At 42.8% G+C, this 19,972-nt stretch overlaps 1 protein-coding gene across 3 annotated transcripts in view; it reads left to right on the forward strand.

The window, feature by feature from the left end:
- Window positions 1–19,972, forward strand: part of KIAA1549L (KIAA1549 like) — a 248,277-nt gene that overhangs the window by 39,898 nt on the left and 188,407 nt on the right. The window lies entirely within an intron of this gene.

Here is a 19,972-nt window from a genome sequence, read left to right on the forward strand (position 1 = left end):
CACAGAGGCTCGGCCTGGACCATAGCACACAGACCTCTTGTGGCCTCCTTTTCAGTGTGGAGCTCTGCAGTGCTCTTAAGGAAGCCAAACCTCTTCTGAACCACAGCAGTCGATTCTCAGATCCACTGGTCCTTCTCACCAAGAACGTTCTGTGTCCTGGTGGCCAATGTGATAATTTCTGTCTTAGTGTACCTTAAGGTCCAGCCAAGGTGATGATTTCTGACTTGGTTAGTATACCTTGGACCCCAACTCCAGAGTGAGCATTTTCAGCCATGTCCTGAGTGAGAAACTCATTCAGTTCAGCTCTGAAGGTGCCATCAGCAACAAACTTCCTCTTCTTGGAAATTTACACCGTCATCTTGCCACTGAAAGGAAACAGATAAAGACTTTAAAAACACAACTAAAATGTCGTTATCACATTTGAACAAATTAATAATTCTTAATATCAATAGAATCCAATGTTATACATTTTCTATTATCTTTTACAGTTTGTTTGAAAAAGGATCCAGTAAGCCCCACATCTGCTATTTGTAAAAATTCCTTTTAAGTGTCTTTTAATCTATAGGTTCTCCATCATGTCTCTCTCTCTTTATTATATATAAAAGTGCAAGAGGAAAAAAGGCAAGTTGTTTGCTTATGGAATTTTTCAGTTTGGATTTTGCTGATTATATCTTTGTGGCATATTTTGTGTAAATTAGAGGCACGACCAGATTTAGGCCAGGGTTTTGGTTTTTGATCCTGAGCATGTTATTTGTTTTTTCTGATCTCTGTGAAATGGGAGTGCATACTACCCATCTCATAGCTGTTGTGAAATTAGAAAAGAGAATATCCAGGGCCAGACCATGTCCACACCTCGGGAAGAGTGGTTGTCACGATGATTGGGTTATACTCTCTGTTAGCATGTGGGGGCTGGGCCCCAGGAAGCTATTTTCCTGCCACACTGTTCAGACTTAATATTGCAGCAGGTGCTATGTCAGGAGCCTGAGCATCAGGTGGGCTGGGGGTCCCGCTCTACTGTATTCGCCTTGACCGGAGTCAAAGTACTTCAACTCTCCGAGCTTTCCTCCTTTCCTCAAATGCAGCTAATAACATGTGTCCTCGGAATTCTGAGAAGAGAGGGGATGTATGTAAAGAAACTTGAGCGTAGTTGATGATCAAGGTTGATGATCTTTGTTGCTGATGTTGATGTTGATGATGATTTTGATGTTGATGATCTATTGTTATTCTCATGTGAGACTTGAGGACACTTAGGTTGTAAAGAGATTCTGGGTGTGGCTGGGGTGTAACTAAAATTCTTCTTTTTCTCTTTTAAGCATATCTGGGGATAAAATAACCTACAATATAGTCAAGAGAAAGAAAGGAAAGTAAACCTTTTGGGTGCTAAGTACAATTACATTTACAATTACATTTACATTGGTGTACAGACACTGGAATGTGAATGGAAACATCTGCTTACTTCCACTCCGACCAGGAGAAAGGTTGAGATTCTATTTTCCACTGTTATCAAATATGATAGGGGTGCAAAACCGGGCAAATACCACCATCAGCAAAAGATCGAGAGTGACAGCACCAGGAAGGAGATGTATCAACTCTTTTGTGATGTGCCCCGTCTTTTGATGCCCTGAGAAGAGTGAAATAACCTCTGTGGGGGATTCTTACTCAAAATGCCCAATCTCGCTCATAGTGAGGAAACATCAGACATACCCAGATCAGGGGACATTATGCAAGAGACCTGACCAGTTCTCTCAGCCAATGTCTCAGCTGTGAAAGGCAAAGACCAAGGACCCATCACAGGTTGGCAGGGGCTAACAAGCCTTGAGAACTAAATGCAGAGTGGGACCCAGGATTGGATGCCGCATGAGAAAAAGAACATCAGAGGCAAAGCTGGCAGCATTCACATAAGGTCTGTCAAGTCAAGTCATCAATATAATTTATCGGAGTTCTTTTCCTGGTTCCAGCAGTTGTATCATGATTATGTAAGATGTTAACTTCGAAGGAAGCTGGCTGAAAGGGTACTGAACCCTCTGTACTGGTTTTGTGATGTTCTAGAAGTCTAGAATTCTTCCAGAAGTTAAAAACATGAGACCAGGGTGCATGGCAGCCTTTGTGAAGTGTACCATTTTCTAGCAAGCGGAGCATGCTTAGCATGTTTTTTTTCTGCTCATTAACTTACGAACTAGAAACACCAAAGTACTCTTGAGCTAAAGCAGTCAAGATCTCTCTGGACTGGTGAAGTTCCTCACTGTAAATCGAAAGGGAGTTGTGTTAATTGTTCAAGGTTCCCCAGAGACCTTCCGAGCACACAGGTGTTCGGGGCCTCCGGGTGGACGGCGTTCTGGTGGCGTCATCTTTCATCCAGTTGATCTGGCAGATCTGACTGGCTAATAATGATAGTTACCTCCTTAGATCGGTGCCTGTTATATGCTTGAAACTTGAGCTGCTAAGTGCTTATCATCAGTCCTTATCACATCTTTGGAAGGCAGGTGATAGTTCCCCCATTTTATGATACGTCTCAGAGAGACTCATTTGCCCAAGGTCACTCAGCTGGAATGGGAATCTGACTCCAAAGCTCAGAATCTGACAGCCAAGCCATTCTGCTCTCCCTCCCAGGTGCCCTTCTGGCCAGTCTAATCATGCCTGCGAGCCCCTGCTGGGCCTCCGGACCTACCCCCCCCCCCCCTTATCATTTATGCTTGCACTAGATAGAAAAGAGGATTTAGGGGTACTGGTATTTTCCTATCCTCTGTTATATACTTTTATGTAGGCTCCTTGGGGGCTATTAATAAGCTTGTATGGTCAGGTATCTTTGGGGGAACTTAGGGATAAATACATCAAATAGCTCTCTACCTTTCCCCAGGCAACTGAGTGCGTTTGGAGAAAACCACACAACCAGGCTGACTAGTTCAGTTTATTTCTATTATCTTTAAATGGGTTGTTCAAGCTTCCCAGCAGTGCTGCCCAGTTGCCCTATCCGGGCACACACCCACGCTCTGGGATAACTGCTTGTCACCTTTTCCCCACTTATAATATCCCCACATCTCCTAAAGAAAGCCCTATTCCAACAGAGAATTTCCACAACCCCCCACGGCCGCCATGACCAAGCTGCCCGAATCCTGCCTCCTCTCCTGGCAAGGATGAAGCATCTTTGCCTCTTGTGCATGAGACAAAGGTCCTCCTGCCAGCAGTTTCCCCTCCAGTCCCCTCTCTCCAGGTGTGGACGGGCATGCGCTCCATCTAGCACGTCAGAGAAGCCCTGCGTTGACCACATAGCCCTGAACCTCTTCCCCTTTCCAGCCAGCCTCCTTGGAAGAAACTTCTTTCAAACCATCTCCTGTTCCTTTCTTCCCTCCTTGCTCTTTTAAAAAATTAAGGTGAAATTCACTTAACATAAAACAAACCATTTTAATATTAAAACATACAGTTCTGTAGCATTTAGTACATTCATGGTGCCATGTAGCTTCACCTAGTTCCAAAGCCTTCCTGTCATTCCCTAAGTGCCCCCACCCCTTGCTGGTTATGTGCTTCCCCTCTACTCTCCCCTCCCCCTCGCCTCCAGCAACCACCCGTCTGTTTTCTGTCTGGCGTTACCTGTTTCGCGTATTTTATAAAATGGGCTCATACAATATGCTTACAACGTTTTCAGTGTTCATGCATGTTGTGCCCATGTGCAGAATTTCTTTACCTTTTACTGCTTCATAAGATCCCGTTGTATGTATATGGCCCCTTTTGTTTATCTCTTCCTTCATGGACGGACACTTGGCTTGTTTCTACCATCTGGCTGTTGTGAATATGCTGCTGTGAACATTCACGTACATGCATTTGTTTGAGGATCTGTTTTCTGTGCTTCGGGGTGTATCCCTAGGAGTGGAATTGCTGGGGCATATGGTAGTTCTGTGTTTCAATTTTTGAGTCGCTGCTGAATTTTTTGATGGTTTGGACCAAGTGGCTGGACCATTTTACATTACCGTCAGCAATGTACAAGCATTTCAGTTTCCTTACATCCTTATCAATATTGGATATTTCCTGGTTTTCTTCCCATAGCCACCCTAGTAGATATGAGGTGGTATCTCATGATGGTTTTTTTTCCTCATTGTGGTTTCAATTTGCATCTATCTAATGGCTAATGACATTGAACATCTTTTCATGTGCTTGTTGGCCATTTTCTGTATCTTTGGAGAAAAGTCTATTCAAGTCCTTTGCCCATTTTTTCCCTGGGTTGTTTGTTGTTGTTTTTGAGTTTCCCATTCCCTCTTGAATCCACTTTAATCAGGCTTTTGTCTTTATCATCCCATAAAGTTATTCTTTTTTTAATAATTTTTTATTTTTATTAACATATAATGTGTTATTAGCCCCAGAGGTACAGGTCTGTGAATGGCCAGGTTCACACATTTCACAGCACTCACCATAGTGCATACCCTCCCCAATGTCCATAACCCCACCCCCCTCTACCTACCCCCCTCCTTCTGGCAACCCTCAGTTTGTTTTGTGAGATCAAGAGTCTCTTATGATTTGTCTCCCTCCTGATCCCATCTTGTTTCATTTTTCCCTTCCCTACCCCCAACCCCCCCTTGTTGCCTCTCAAATTCCTCATATCAGGGAGATCATATGATAATTGTCTTTCTTGGATTGACTTATTTTGCTCATCATAATACCCTTTAGTTCCATCCACGTTGTCGCAAATGGCAAGATTTCATTTCTTTTGATGGCTGCATAGTATTCCATTCATCTGTTGATGGACATCTAGGTTCTATAGTTTGGCTATTGTGGACATTGCTGCTATAAACATTTGGGTGCACGTGCCCCTTTGGATCATTACATTCCACAAAGTTATTCTTATCAAGGTCACCTATGGCCTCCCACTTGGTCAAGCCCAGTGGTCCCTTCTCAGTCTTCATTTTATTGTCCTCACAGCAGCATTTAAGGGAGGACCACTTCTTCCTTCTTGAGGTGCTTTCTTCACTTGTCTTCCCAGATCCCATTCTTTCTTAGCTGTTTTCAGTGTTCTTTGCTGGTCCCTCCTCATCTTCATAACCTCTAAGTTTTAAATTTTTTTACAGCTCCGCTTTCACACCTATCTTTCTATCCCCACTTCCCTGGGTGACCCCATCCTTCCAGCTGTTCAGGCCAGAAATCTTGGGGTTGTCCTTGACTTCTCTTTGACCTCCTTCACCTGGCTCTACCTCCATAATATATCCAGACTCTGATCACGTCTCACCGTCATTTTTCAGCCGGAATTTTGAAGTACCCTACAAACTGGTCTCCGTGTTTCTCTCCCTCCCTTTGCCGCCATCTAGACAGCATGAAACACAGCAGCCAGTGAGATCCTGTTAAATTGTGAGTTTGATCTCATGTTAGAGCTCTACTCGGAAGCCTCCAATTGCATCTTGTTTCACTCCAAGTTTGAGCCAAAATCTCTGTATGATGTAGCCCTGGCTTCCTCTTTCATCTTGTCTATCACTCCCCACCTTGCTCAATACCCCCCAGCCAATGCTGGCATTTCTGCTGTGCCTCAAACGGCTGCACACCCTCCTGCCTCAAGGCCTTTGCACATACTGCTCTGTGGCTGGATTACTCGGCCTGGATTACTCTTCCTCCTGAAAGCCACAGGGCTTTCTCCCTTCCTATCTTGACCCAAAATGTCCCTTTGTTAGTGAAGTCTCTGTTGACCACCTTATATAAAATAGTAACGTCCTCTTCCCTGTTCTGATTTCCTTTCCTCTGCTTTATTTTTTCCCTAAGTACTTATTTATTGCCTGGTTTCTTTCCCCTATTAGAATATCAGCTTCCCAAAAGCAGGATTTTGTGGGTTTTTTTGTTTGTTTGTTTGTTTACTGCTTTAGTCCCATTGTTTACAACTATACGGGATATAAAAACAGAGATACTTGGGGTTTTCTACTTTGATATATGTAGATGTCCTTTATAAAGCTGTAAGTAGAGGGTATTTTCACAATATTTCCTCACCCACTCTTTTTTTTTTTAAACCCATAGAGCCTATTTTTCACAAAGTATTTTTGGGAAATGCTGGAACAGACTTTTATTATATTTTATTTGTAAGTCATATTTAGGGTGATGGGGGCGGTGAATGTTATGTAACCTGTCTCTTACCCTTGACTAATAAAGCATTTCAGCATGTAGGAAAAATGTACATCCGAAAGGCCTGAATTTATCCTGAGGGTATGCTTGGATAACTCATTAGGTAAGATCTGGCCAATTACTTCTTCTTTGATTTTGAAAGGTGGTTTTACATTTGAGTATTTCTGCACAGTTTTATGCTTATAAGCAAAGTGTGATGTAACTTTTTTTCCCTAAAGATTTTATCATTTATTTATTTGACAGACAGAGATCATAAGTAGGCAGAGAGGTAGGCAGAGAGGGAGAGAGAGAAGGAAGCAGGCTTCCCGCTGAGCAGAGAGCCCGATGTGGGGCTCGATCTCAGGACCTGAGCCGAAGGCAGAGGCTTTAACCCATTGAGCCACCCAGACACCCAGTGTGGTGTAACTTTGAAGTAGTTTCTCCTAGAGCTGTTGCAACCATTGAGGCCTGCTCTTTCTCTGCTTTTGTCTCCATTCCCCAAATGGTCTGTGCTGTGCCCTTTGGGAGGTCAGCGTCCTGTAGGGTCAGCTTAGGTGGCCTCTGTCATGTTCTAGGACCAGACTTACTTTGGCTCTGTCAGAATCAGCTCTGAGAAGGCCAGGGTTCTTTCTGTTTGGTTTGCCATTGTAGACCCAAACACCCTGCGCCATGCTGCTCACAACAGAGGGGGCCAATTAAGATCTGTTGAATGAACCTTTGAAGTAGCACCGGGGGAACTCTCTTTCACTTGACCCTGCCTCATGGTGACTTGTAATTAGTACTGAGCTTCAATGATGTCTTTGAAAATAGGTGTGAATATGTTCTAAATGGAAATCAAAGTACTTTTCCTCTTGTTTCCATGATCTCAGCTCAGAAACAATAATATGGGCATTCTTGGAAAGAGTCTTCAATTAGTTCGACTAGTTTGTGGTTAGGTAGATTTCAACAAAGAAGATCCCATTTGGGCATTTAATTTGTAAGCCACTACATAACTCAGAACAAAGCAGCTTGTGTGATCAGCATTCTCAGAAGAAAGTTGCTCTGATAATCTGTGTGGCACCTTTTGATTTTGAAAAGATAGAAAGAATGATGTCAACCCACAATGCAAATGGCGGCTTGATATTTTATTTCCTAGAAATGGCCCAAAGAAGAACAGTGTTATTTCTGGAAACTGGAAAAAGAGAACGTTACTTGGAAAAGCCCAAGATTTGTGTATTTCGGCTTGCTTTCTTAGGCATAGAATGATGTTCCCTTTCTTTTTGGCTTTTCCAGGGCGCTCTCTGATTTGCATGGCAAGAGTTGTGCTGTATCTGGTTAATTAACCCGGTGTGTGAGGGTCTGAGGCTTAGTGTCGTGACTTGCTCTAATTAAGTTCACAAGATTCAAGGCCACCTGAATAGGGATGGAATGGACATTTGCTTTTGGAATCGGCAGTAACATTTCTTTAGGTGAGGAAGCAAATGGGCATGAAATATAGACCCCGGCGTCAGGGTTGTTTTTGTTGTTGTTGTTTGTTTGTTTTGGTAGTGTTTTCATAGACGTCACCATAGTTACGGCATCTCTGTAAATCACACATCTATTCCAGAAAGGAGAATGAAGAAGCTTGTGGTTGCAGATGGAGTGACCTAAATTTTTATTGCTCTGCAGCTTTTTAAAAACCGTTTTAGCTTTTACACATTTTATGGTTCTTTTAATTAGACTCATAGGATGGGGATGTTCAGTGTCTAGTGGTCAAATATGATATTTAGTGAGGTCCTATGATATGCTAGGTTTTGTCCAAAGAGTATTGTCTAATTTAATTTTAAAGTAATGTGGAGGTCTTGTAGTCTGGTCTCTACAGAGAGGCAGAACTACTAGGATGTGTATGTATGTATCTCCCCATTCCTATACTCACACCTATCTAGATATTGATATAGATAATGATATCTAGAAACTATGTTAAGGAAATGGCTCAACTGCTTATGGAGGCTGAATGGTCCAGGATCAGCAAGCCAGAGACCCAGGAGAGCTGATGGTTTGGGTCCCATCTGAGTCTGAGTTAAAAGGCAGAAGACTAGTGTCCCTGCTCGAATGCAGTCAGACAGAGAGTGACTTCTTTCTTATGCAGCCTGTTATTTTATTCAAGCCTACAACAGAGAGAATGAAGCCTCCCCACCTTGGGGAGGGCAATCTTCTTTTATTCAGTCTGATGATTCGACTGTTAATCTCATCCAGGAACACTGTCATGGACACACCCAGAATAATGTCAAGTCCAATATCTGGGCGCCTGTGGCCCAGGCAAGTTGACACAGTGAACTGTCACAGGATCACTGTGTTGATCCGTTGTAGAGATGAGGACACGGATGGAGAGGGGGGTTGGGTTCCTTGTCCAGCGGTACAACTGGTCATCACGGATGCAGAACCCAAATGGAGGCAGGCTGGCCGGTTCCCTGAATGCTCACTCCTAATTGGTACCTTTCAGGGGAGGCGACTGAGATGTGGGAGGACGGGCCAGAGAGGAGGGAAGTGGAGTCCAGTGTCGGGCCTCAGTGTCCAGCCAACCAGGTAGAGGCAGAACTGGGATGTAAGCCCTGGGGCTCCTGACACCTGGCCCACCTCCCTGGAGTCCTTCAGCTCCCCCTGGGTCATTGTCTGTGCCTTGGACATTTCACTGATGAAAGGAAAGAAGTTCACTTTCAGTTCCGCACCTGAATTGTTGACTCAGGCACTCTGTGCAGTAATCCTAGCTGTCTCACCTTGTCAGCATTGTCACTTGTGTCCGTTGTATGCCAGTACCAGAAGCTTCTCTGAGGAGTGGGCCTGCTTGCATGAGGATAGTGATTGTTTTACTAACACTACCTTCCCTCGCGAAAGCACTTCAACCTTCTTAGAACACTCTCATATATGCATAGTATTTAAAAAATGGATTAGCTTGACTAAGTGGATTTACACAGGGGTGATGGTCTTTAATGGATGTGAATGGAAAAAAAGGCTTTTACCTCCTCTTAGCCAAGATTAAAAAAGAATAAATGAGGGGCGCCTGGGTGGCTCAGTAGGTTAAAGCCACTGCCTTCCGCTCAGGTCAGGATCCCAGGGTCCTGGGATTGAGCCCCACATCAGGCTCTCTGCTCAGCAGGGAGCCTGTTTCCCTCTCTCTCTCTCTGCCTATTTGAGATCTCTGCCTGTCAAATAAATGAATAAAATCTTAAAAAAAAAAAAGAATAAATGAGTTAAGAGATGATGGAAGAGAAGATGGTATGTACTGAAGCAGCATGATCAGGGGGGTGCAGGCGGAAGGAGACTGAGGGGCCCTGGACCAGGAGGTCGGGAGTCAGAGCAGCTGTCGGCGTTGAAGCCAGACAGTTCTGGGTTTGAATTGTGACTGCTAATTACTAAAGAGGTACATTGCTGCTCCTCTCTGACCCTTTCCTCCTTTGTAAAATGGGAATTATACTTTGTGCCTCATAGGGTGGTCATAAGTATGAGAAGTGCTTGTGCATGCGTGCTCCATAGTAAGCCCCTGATAAAGAGGGATGCCTACAAATCCCCCCGCCCGCCACCTCCTGCAGTAAAGCCTGCCTTTACTGGGCTTGAGCTGCTTGTTTTTAACGACCGTCACCCTGCCTGCTCTTTCCCACCTCGCTCCCGCACCCACAGTGACCAGATCTGACTGTATTACAGAACATCCGTCCCCCACCTTCCCTGGATATGCCCAGACTGGATAAAGGGCCCTCTTTTCTGGTCCCACTTTGCATCGAGGATTCCTTGTCTGAACCCAGCCCGTCTGGCTGGCCCACTACCACCTGCTTGCCCCTCTTTAGCCCTGTCCAGGCCGCTCTCCCCTGCGCTGTTCTGTCCCTGGGTTTCCACTGTTGGCTAACTGTTGGTGTCCAACTGAGCAGATCTTTTTTCCTTTCTTGATTTTTTTTTGAGGGGGGAGGTGAACAGAGATTTGGTTCATGTGGATCATTTTAGGAGGAGCTACACTATTTCAAGAGAGATAGTAGAATTTTGTTAGTTGAATCAAATTCCTGGTCATTTCTGGAGGGAAAAATCAGTTAAGCGGGTGGTTTACCCATTCCGTTGGCTTTACTAAACCGACTGGCAACCGTCAAGCTGGCCACCATTTTAGGCACAGACTTAAGGTCCCATTCCTGGTTTTTATCCCAGCTTCTTATCTTATCTTCTTATCTGTATTTTATCTGGTTTCAGTTCCAGAAACGCCACTCCGAGACCCAGGTGTGTGGGTTGCCACGAGGCCCAGGTGTGTGGATTGCCACGTTTAGTTGGAAGGCACTCAGTACTTCACTGTAGCTCCTGAAAGCACCATTTCCGGCGTGAGAAGCGTTCTTCTGTTGCCCTTTTCCCCTTTCAGCATCTCTGCGATCAAAGTGCAAGGATTTGAAGGTCCCTTAAAATGTAACCTTGGGGCTCTTTGAAATGGTGATTCTTACTTTGCACGGGCCCATCAGATCCATCAGATGCTGATAACTGGTCATTTTTGAACATGCTCTGGTCAGTTAGTGATTTAGAGCTAAAAAAAAAAAAAGAGAGAGAAGAAAAGAAAAGAAAGAAAAGAAATCTCCGCACAGCCCTTCTTTCCGAATTTGGTACATTTCTGACTCTTCCACTTTCTCTCCCTATTATCTGAAATGGATTCTAATCCTGAGAAGGAAAATCTTGATGATTTAGTTTCTGGGCCTGGGCAATCCCAGTCACCTTGTGTCGTTCATTTGTGAGATAACAAGTCCCAGAAAGAAGGTGGAAATTATCTAACAAGAAAGGGCCTAATAATAATCTCATGGTTTGGTGAAATAAACTTTCCTTTGAAAATTTAAGTTTTGGTGTTTACCCCCAGGGGTTTGAATTCACTTGTGTGTGGAATTCTCTTATATTATGGAGAATTTTTGCGTGCAAATGAAAGAATAAGTTATATCCACGTTTCTTAGTTGGGTAATCATGTCCAGTTTAACTCATTTGTGAGTAATAAGCCCCAGCTAGTCTCCTCTTTCTGCTAGTATCGTTTGAACAAGTCTCCAACTCAGTGAACTCAAAAAGAGAAGATTTGTCTAACTATGAGCTTTTGCACTTAACTGCTTAACTATTCCTTCTGCCATTTCAGATCTTCCTTCTGAATCACTTTCCTTCTTTCTGGGTACAGTTGACCCTTGAACAACATGGGTTTGAACTGGGCAAGTCTACTTACCCACAGATTTTCTTTGATAAATACAGTACAGTGCTGTAAATGTATTTTCTCTTTCTTACAATTTTTTTTTTTTTTTTTTTTTTTTGGTTTTAGTGTGCCTGTTTTCAGGTTTTTAAAAAAGATATTATTTATTTGCTGGAGAGTGAGGGTGCACAAATGAGCAAGTGCGGGGTGGATGGAGGAATTGGGGGAGTTGTAGAGGGAGAAGCAGACTCCCCACTGAGCAGGGAGCCTGACTCAGGACTGAATCCCAGGACCCCGGGACCATGACCTGAGCTGAAGGCAGATGCTTAATCGACAGAGCCACCCAGGTGCCCCTCTTCCTTCCTTATGAACTTCTTAATAACATTTTCTTTAGCTTGTTTTATTTTAAGAATTCAGTATCTTATTTTAAGAATTCAGTATTCAGTATGAATTTAAGAATTCAGTATATTAAGAATTCAGTTAAATTTTGGGGATGTCAAAAATTAAACATGCAGATTTTTAGCTGTGTGGAGGGTCGGCCTCCCTAAAGCCCCCATGTTGTTCAAGGGTTAGCTATACATTCTTTTAAAATTCCTTTAGTGAGGATGTATTCGTGATGACCTCTGTCCATTTCTGTTTGCCTGGAAATGTCTTTACCTCACCTTTGTTTTGAGAGACAGTTTTGTTTATTCCTGACTGACAGTTATTTTATCTCAGCTCTCTGAAGATGTCATTTTACTTTCATTCTTGATGCAGAGAAGTCCGCTCAGTCTTTGTCAGTGATCTGTCTCGTCTCTGACCGCTGTTACTCTCTTCTTCGTCATTTTGATTTCTTCAGTTTCACTAAGTGTTGAAATTTTTGATGTCTAGATACTGATTTCTTTTTGTTTATTCTACTTTGTCTTCAGTCTGAGAATTCACATCTGTAATTAATTAAACAAATTGTTAGCCCTTATTTATTTGACTATTACTTTTACCTCAATCATCTTACTTATCTCCTTTCCAGAAATCTGATTAGACATGCGTTAAACCTTCTCCCTTTGTCCTTCATATTACTCAGCTTTTAAAATGTATTTGAATGATCTTTCCGGGCTGCATTCTGGGTAATTTCCTCAAATCTGTCTTAAGGTTAATACATTCTGTCTTTGGCTGTGTCTAATATGCTACTTACCTGTTTTTTGGTTTTCATTATCATATTTTCTATTTTAGAAATTCTATTCGGCTCTTTTCAAAAGCTGTTTACTCAGTTATCCTCATCAAATTTTTAATCACCTCTATTATTTCTTTATACATATTAAACTTAATTATTTTATATTCTCTATCTAATCATTGCAGTATCTCTACTTTTCTGATATTCTTACTCATAGTAACTTGCTTGCTCTTATTTTTAGTGGCTTTTTAAAAAAAGATTTTATTTATTTATTTGTCAGTGAGAGAGAGCACAGATGGGGGCTGGTGTGCGGTGGTGACAGACAGGGGGAGAAACAGGTTCCCCGCTGAGCAAAGAGTCCGGCTCAGGACTCGATCCCAGAACTCTGGGATCATGACCTGAGCTGAAGGCAGACAGTTAACAAACTGAGCCACCCAGGCATTGCTAGTGGTTCTTTTCTTTTCTTTCTTTCTTTTTTTTTTTTTAATTGTGAGCTCGTGTTCCTTGAAACTTTTTCTATTGGAATTACCAGAGTCCTGTGTTTGAAATGTCTTTCTCCAGAGAGAAGAATTTGCATTTGTTCCCGCCACAGTTTAATGACAACCAAGGGCTACTTTAATCACATTTTCAGCTCAGTGGTGGTTGTTATTATTCTTCCAAGCCACACTGGTAGCGTGAAATCTGGCCCTACACATATACGAATGGTGTGGGCTTTGGGTTAGACATTTTTTTTTTTTTTCTTCTTAGACTCTACTTTATTTGGTAAAACTCAGAAACTAACAACCAATTCACGGCCCCCCACCTCCTTCCCTCTGAAGAAGGCAGTTCCCCAGAGACAAAAAGGCTACGGTGGCTTGGAAATCACCCACCATCTCCAGCTTTCAGACTCGGGCAGCTCACGGCCTGGTCAGGCCTCCAGACCCAAAGCTCTCAGGCAATAGAGAAAGCAAAAGGAAGCTCTCACTTCAGAGACAATGAACCCGTCCCGCCCCTCCTCCCCCCTACCCATAGCCTCCCCACACCCCAACCTAAATAAAAAGATAGCAGAGGACAATGCATGAGTGTGAGATACACACACACACACACACACACACACACACGCACGTTGGGTTAGACATTTTTAGAAGATACTTTTTTCCTGCCTCAAGGAGGCTAGGATAGATAATAAGTCTCCATTTAAAGGACGTGGTTCTGGTGCACTTCCCACTCCCCATCTCATTCTCTGAGGTTGTTTCCATTTGAGCAATGTGACATTTTGGAAAGGGGTACTCTTGATCTGCTCTGTCACCATGATCAAGCCCTAGGCTTTGTCCTCAGGTCCACAAAACAAAGCACTTTGTAAAGCCCCAGGCTCCTGGTCAACTGATGTCCTCAGGGTAAATGCTAGCTCCGTGTCACACAGTAAAGTCACTCTTTCTTCTCGTTTCTGATTTATAACCCTTTCTCTTTATTGCAACCTCAACCATGTGTTAAACCAGATTTTTTTTAAAAAGATTTTATTTATCTGTTTGAGAGACAGAGAGCATGTGAGTCTGAGCAGGCAGAGGGGCAGAGGGAAAGGAAGAAGCAGACTCCACTGAGCAGGGACAACATGGAGCTCAATCCCAGGACCCTGGGATCATGACTCGAGCTGAAGGCAGATGCTTAACCGACTGAGCCACCCAGGCTCCCCTAAACCAGATTTTTAAAGAATATATTATATCCCTTTCTTTAATTGATTTATATGAGAAGAGGCTTCTTCACCCATCTTGTTGTAGAAACAAAGGTGTTAGACAGTATTTTTGATGTTTGCCACATGGTAGTGAATGAGCAAGACAGTAAGATCCCATCTCTCACAGAGCTTACATTTCAGGGGTATAGAGCAAAGAAACAAATCAATAAATGCACAAGATAATTTCAGATAGTGGGGAACACCATCATCTTTTAAAATATTCACAGTGACCCATGTAAGGGACTCGATCCTGCAACTCTATTAATCCTTCCATCGCTGTGTTGTAAGATGATCTACCCACTATCAGGGGAATGAAAAAGGGATTGGTGGAGAAGCCCTTGAATTTGGGTTCAGAGTTAGACAACATCCATACCCACTAAAACAGTTGTCCTTATGTGCTTTGTTAAGATATGTACGAGACTGAAAATGACTCTTAGGGACAAGTGAGAGCAATCATACAAGGCCTGAACACAACTCTTCCCTACAATTAGGCTGCACTGTAAAGTCATGTTATTAACAGAATATTTTGCCTCATTTTTATCGGGGATATAGAAAGGTCAAGGAGTAACAAATAATTAGTGTCTTTAAGTGTTCCAGCAAATCCCTACCTTTTAAAATCGGAAACATGGAGAGAAAAGAAAAGCTGAAAAAAAATTTTTTTTTCTTGAAGAAATGATGAACACATCTGGTAATAAATTCGATGTAAGAGACTCTGATCATCCAGGGATCTGTTTGGGAGTCCAATGCTATTTGAAAGCAAGCTATTTTTTTTTTAAATTTAAATTCAATTAGCCATTATATAGTACATACTTAGTTTTCGATGTACTGTTCAATAATTTATCAGTTGTGTGTAACACCCAGTGCTCATCACATCACAAGACCTCCTTTTTTAAAAAATTAACATATAATGTATTATTTGCCCCAGGAGTACAGGTCTGTGAATCATCAGGCTTACACATTGCACAGCACTCACCATAGCACATACCCTCCCCAGTGTCCATCACCCAGCCACTCTATCCCTCCCCCCACCCCTCAGCAACCCTCAGTTTGTTTCATGAAATTAAGAGTCTCCTATGGTTTGCCCCCCTCCTGATCCCATCTTGTGGGATTTTTTTCTAAGAAATGTCTTAAATTATCAAATCAAGAACCCAGTAAATGAGCTTGGTTAATTGAACCTCTTTTACCTGATTTAGAAACAGCTCCTGTTAATGAAATATGTCAGGAAATTTTCAGAGGTGTGAATAGTGAATGGGGAAGACGCTGCATTTCTTAAAGTAGTTGATTTTGCTTGGCACCTCCCAGTTGCCTGGAATTCACTAGCAGTCAGAGAGTCTCACCCTTTTTTGGAGCCATGGGCCCTTTTGGCAGTCTGGTGAAATTTATGGATCCTTCTCAGAAGGATGGTTTTAGTACTTAAAATTCATAGAATTGAAAAGGAAGCCAAGTACATTGAAATGCATCTTTATTCACAGCACCGGAGAGTGTATAAGACCCTTTAGGTAATTAACCCCATGACATATTTAAGTTACATCTCTATTCTTGATGAGAAAAAGTCATTTATAATATGGCTGATTTCCTCAATTTCTTAAAGGAGGAAATGGAGCTGGGACCAGTTTGAGAGAGGCACTGTAAATCAGTGGTCTGATCATGGATATGTGGATAATTCATTTTTGTTGTGGTAACAACATGGTACCCAGAAAGGGAGCCTCTTAAGTTCTTAGTTTTGTACCCATGGGGTTCCTAGTAAAATATGAAATTAAGATCAGTGCTCCCTGAGGTCATGAGCCTTCTGTTAAAGATGGCCTCAGAAAATAAAAAGAGGGGCACCTGGGTGGTTCATTGGGTTAAAGCCTCTGCCTTCTGCTCAGGTCATGATCTCAGGGTCCTGGGATCGAGCCCCGCATCGGGCTCTCTGCTCAGCAAGGAGCCTGCTTCCCCCTTACTCTCTGCCTGCCTCTCTGCCTACTTGTGATCTCTGCCAGTCAAATAAATAAATTCTTTAAAAAAAAAAAAAAAAGGAAAAGAGAAAGAAAGGAACATAAACAAGATCAATTTATCTTGGAAAGCTGTGATTTATTTATTAACGGCCACAATAGAATGAAATACTGTTTATTTATTGTTCTTTTCAGTGTGAAAGAGAACATTGACCTGCTTCAAATCATTAGAGGCAATCTAACTGAACATCCTTAGAAGATGGATTCATTATGTTATATTCATATAATAATATCCCATACAGCCATTAAAAAGATGGAGTTATACATGCTCTTATAGAATGAACTCTAAGATATGTCATTACATGGAGAAGGAAAGGCTAGATGAGTGAACTATGCATTCTCGCTTGTAAAAATGTGTCTATTAATAAAGCCAGTGATATTTCTGGAAAGAGGTACCAGCAATTGGCAACAATGATTATTTTGGGGAGGGAGGGGGACTTTAAGTCTGAAGGCTGAGGAGGAGACTGACTTTTCATTGTCTATTTGTATCGCTTAGAATGTTTTGCCATGTGCAGGTATTAGTAGTTCTAGCTAATTCATTAAAAAATGAATTGCCCTTGCTTCTAGCTGTATTGATATTAAAATGAAGTTGAAGCTTATAAAGAAGATGTACTAATTATGCCTGTCAAATAACACATTTCACTAATTAATACACTACTCTGTGCACCAAGAAGAGATTCTCAACCCTCAGACTTGCTCCAAATACGAATTCAGGGTGTGGATGGTGGGCCCTGTGTCCTCCGAGTGTCCTCCAGGGACCTGGTGTCTTTCTTACATGCACACACACGGCTTTGCAGCTGTCTGTGTTCTCTCTTCCTACTCTCCTTGGTCGTGAACTCCAGGAGGTACCTGTCTCACACAGTGCCCGGCTCAGAGCAGACCCACAATAAGTGGTGGAAGACTGAGTCACTCTTGATCCTGCCAGGAGTGAATCTGGAGATACAGGGATAAGCAGTAGGCCCTGAATCCTCCTGCAGCAAAGCAGGCAAGGTAGCCAGACCCCGAGTCCTGGTGATTCTCAGCTGGGTTGGGGACAATGGGGAGGGTGGAGGTGATGGAACTAAGGAAGACTGTGTCTGGTGAGGGCACCATTCCTTAGATTCCTTGGTTTTGTCCCCAAACCTCTGTGATAGGGGTGGTTGCTGGTGGAGGAGACAATGCCAGCAGAACTGTGGGGGCCGTAAGTGGGAGAGAATCAGCAAGAAATTGGGTAACAGCAGTTGTTCAGTGAAATTTCACAGTGCCTTTCAAGAATGAAATTCAATTTATATTTAGAATTTGATTTTAATCCAGAAGGAACACACGAGCTGGTTAATATCAAGACTCTGTAAGAAATCATTTGTGTCAGTTATTGAAAGGATTCGTAATCGAGTGTGAATGGGATGTCTGGTCACGCTCATTCATTCGTTTACTCCATATTTATTGAGGCCCTGTGTCCCGTGAGGGATGCAGAGATGAATTCGATAGGTTCTCTTCCCTAAGTATCTGATCACCAGAAATTAATTTAGCACAATGGCTAAGACTGATATCTTGAATTAGAATTCTTGGGTTCAAATCCTGGCTCTACTCCTGCCACCTATGTGGTCTTGATCTAGTTGTTTAATTTCTTTGTGCTTCAATTTTCTCATTGCTAACATGGGAATGGAAGTACCTTCATAAGATTAAATAAGATAACAGATATAAAGTGCCCAGGCAGTACCTGACATAATCAGGATTCAATAAATGTCACGTGCGTGTTTGTGTGTGTGTGTGTGTTTAAACCATTCATTGATCCACTGAACACTTTTGGAACTCCTGCTCTGTGTGAGGCATTGCCGTAGGTGCTAAACAAAGACATAATTCCAGTCTTCAAAGAACTCAGCTGTTAGCTGGTGTCTTTGTAACAAATCACACAATATTTAGTGGCTTGAAACCCTGATAGACATGACTTATCTCTCATGGTCTCTGTGGATTAGGAACTCAGGATCAGCTTGGTTGGTTCTGCTCAGGATCTACCACGAACCCAAAATATTTGCCAGAACTGCAGTCATCTGAAGGCTTGAGTGGGGTAAGAGGATGCATTTCTGAGGTGCTCATTCACATGCCTGGGAAGTTGGTTCCTCTCCACAGGGGCATCTCCATGGCACTGCTTGAGGATCCTCACAATATGGTATCTGGCTTTCCCCAGAGCAAGTGATCCAAGAGGCCAAACCAGAAACTGCAATGCCTTTTGTGACCTAGTCTCAGAAACCAAACACCATCACCTCTGCTGTATTCTGTCTCACAGCCCTGACTCAACATGGGAGGGGCCTACACAGGGTTAGGTAGGATGAGGTGGGATCCTTATGGACTGTCCTGAAGACTGTCCTGAGGACAGCTGGGGAGGGATACGTGTGACCACAGGCAAAGTGCTGTGAGGTAGATAGACCACAGGGACCTTCTTGTGGCAGCACAATCTTTGTCAGAAAGGGAGAAGACAAAGCTTGAGCTCGGACTTGAAGGAAAAGAACTTTGGCTTGGTATGTGAGGAAAGAGAGCATTTCAGGCAGAAAGATCCTCGGGAGGAAAGGTGCAGAAGCCAGAATAAGAATACTCTGGAAGCTTGAAGCTTCCTCTGCTGACTTGGAGCAGAGTCTCTGGTAGGGGAGGAACACAAGTGTGGTGATGATGTCGGTACTGACCTAAATACATGACAATGACGTGATGGTAGTCATGACAGACTGTGACAGTTGCCCTTGCATGCACAAGTGAAAGAGAATTATGTCACATTCTTTAAGGATCTACTCTCTGAAATACCTTTGTGGTATTCAGGATGCCCACGAACGCATCCATCTGTTCATTCGTCTCTTTGTCTCTCTGTCTACCCATCCATCCACTCATCTATCCAATTAATCAATATTTATTCACTACATTTGGACGATGCATTAACAGCCTCTTCAGAAGATGACCAGCACACTTTCTGTTTTGCTGACACACACACATATTTTTAGTGTACTCCTCTTTACTTTGCCTTCATAGCACTAGTCACTACTTGGCATTATATTGTATTTTACTTGTATTGCTTGTGTTCATCTCTAGAATATAAGCCTTAAGAATATAGACTCCAGAAACATTGCCTAGAATAATGTCTGGCACAGATTGGGGGCTTAGTAAAGATGTGGATGAATAAGCCTGATGTGAGGTGATAGAAATATGCAGGAGACGCTGTGGGAACTTGGGAGGAAATGTCTGGTCTTTCTGAGGTGAGGAAAGGAGGTGCTTAGAGAAGGATTTGCAGAGTCCTTGCTATATGAACCGAGCTTACCAGGGGATGGGCTGAGCATTCAAGACAAGAGGTCTTGTAAGCAAAGGAAACCATGAGAGCATGGCCACAGTTCTAGATGATTCTTGTCTCTCTATGGAGTTTGTGAAGCTTAAAGTGTAATTATGAGATAAGAAAAGCATCTGCCAGCAGTTGCTTTTATGTAATAATTCATTTAAAAAAACTACAGCAGAGGAAGCATCCCTTGCAGATATTTCTGAACTTAAAACCCCGCTAGTTGATAATTGTTCTTGTGCTGTGGCTGTATATGAAACATGAATACCAGAGCTGCATGTCCTTCCCATTATTGAGCTGTCCTCAATACTGTATGCATTTCTCTTTTAAATATATTTCCCTGCTGCAGTGACAATACATCTTAGTTTTCCCTCTGGATGTGGCATGAGTTGTGGCTTTTGGCATCTCTGTTGACTGGAAGGCGTCTTTATGCCACACTGGTATTGACAGAGCCATAGCTCAGTACAGTACAGTGAAGGTGGTTGCAGGTCTGCCCTAAGGGAGGGTTGGATCCCCTCTACTCTTTATACCACTGTGCTCTAGGATGGGCTTGAGGTCTATTTAGGTTATTATTTTTCCAGTCTTCTTTTCTAGTACTTTT

Source organism: Mustela nivalis (genome assembly GCF_964662115.1).
Source record: "Mustela nivalis genome assembly, chromosome: 9".
Classification (NCBI taxonomy): Eukaryota; Metazoa; Chordata; class Mammalia; order Carnivora; family Mustelidae; genus Mustela; species Mustela nivalis.